This window comes from Aphis gossypii, chromosome 1 (assembly GCF_020184175.1).
Source record: "Aphis gossypii isolate Hap1 chromosome 1, ASM2018417v2, whole genome shotgun sequence".
Classification (NCBI taxonomy): domain Eukaryota; kingdom Metazoa; phylum Arthropoda; class Insecta; order Hemiptera; family Aphididae; genus Aphis; species Aphis gossypii.
The window spans coordinates 72,225,466-72,227,148 of NC_065530.1; positions in this window are offsets into that span (position 1 = coordinate 72,225,466).

Here is a 1,683-nt window from a genome sequence, read left to right on the forward strand (position 1 = left end):
TTATTGAAAAATAGATTAATTAATCAAAAAAAAAAAAAATACTATTAATTATTAACTTATGATTTTATCATATTCCAATTTTGATACTTGATTTGAGAAACTATTAAAGTAATTTATTTTACTTTTAGTATTACGGTAGGTTTATGTAATTTTTACCAAAAGTATTACATTTATTACATAATAAATAGTTAAAATTGTTACAATAATATATTTTATGACATATTATGTACTTATTAAATATTGTATCAACTTATATATTAACCACATATCAGATATAAATATTAAATTTGCGTTATTACCTTCCTCCTGATTGTTGAAAGGCTCTTGAGGTGATGTATTCGAGAATATGATCAAATACAACACTTTTGAGTGATAAAACAATTTTTAAGGTTTAATATCAGAAGAAAATAGTATAAGTTAAAATATTGAGTATAGCCAGGTGTGATCATATTTTCTCTTTAGTCAACTTAAAAAAATTTTAAATACATAAATAAAATTAAATGATATTGTACTTTTTGATGTCACGTGTATAGGTAAAAATTTCAAACAGCTAAATTATTAGGTAGGTATCAAACTGCCAATATCTTACAGAAGGACTATGTATGAAATATATGTGTTGTGTTTTAACTACAACAACTAAACCCTTTAAATTGTTTAATCATTTAAGTTTTTGCTGACATATAAAACTGTATACAGGGTGTCCCGTGAGGATTTACCCATTGCGATATCTCGTTATCTGTATTTGTTACCACTATGGTATTAAATAATTCACTGTTTTTCTAGAAACTAGAAAAAATATTAAAAATCAGGAAATTAATGAAATCAAAATGTTGAAACGTCAATATTTTCAGAAAAATTAACTCTACAAAATGGCTATCTTCGATTTTATTGAAAATAATTAAATAAAAAAATATATTTTTTAACTTTTTTACCAAAACATTAAAATAAATTAAAACATAAAATATTTGTAGTTCTTATTCCTGTGAGTCTTATTAAAAAATCAGAATTATGATATGTCCATTATTTCAGGAGATATCGCAATGGGTAAATCCTCACGGGACACCCTGTAGATCTTTTTTAAGATTAAAATAAATTTTACCTCACCAAATCAAAAAAAAAATTTTTATTTTTTAAAAAGGTCGTTGATTGCCTATTCTACCAGAGGTAAAGCATTAATCGGTAAGGGAAAAGATAAATTGCCTATGATTATGAGTGGAGACTTTAACGTTAATTTCGCATCGGATAGATCAGAACCATTAACACAATTTTTGCGTGAACATCTCAATTTATCGACGAATAATAATCCAAAAATTCCAACAACGCAGTGAGGAACCATAATAGATAATATTTTCACACGATATCTTAATAATGTACAATCAAAAACTTACATAACTTATTTGAGCTATCATAAGCCCATTGTATTATAAGTTAATTATAAATAATAATAAAATAAAATTTTATAATGAAAATAAAATTATAATGTTTTTTTTTAATTTTATTCAAATAGGTAACACCTATAATATCAGTCGCATGACTGAAAAAGTTTCACTTCATCCTTGGGTACTTGATACACGCATGAATTTTTTAACGACGGACGTTGCATGATCACAAACCATAGTGGTAGTAGACATTGGTGAACTCGAGCCGCTTAGGTATTGAATAAAGGTAATAAAAAACAACCAA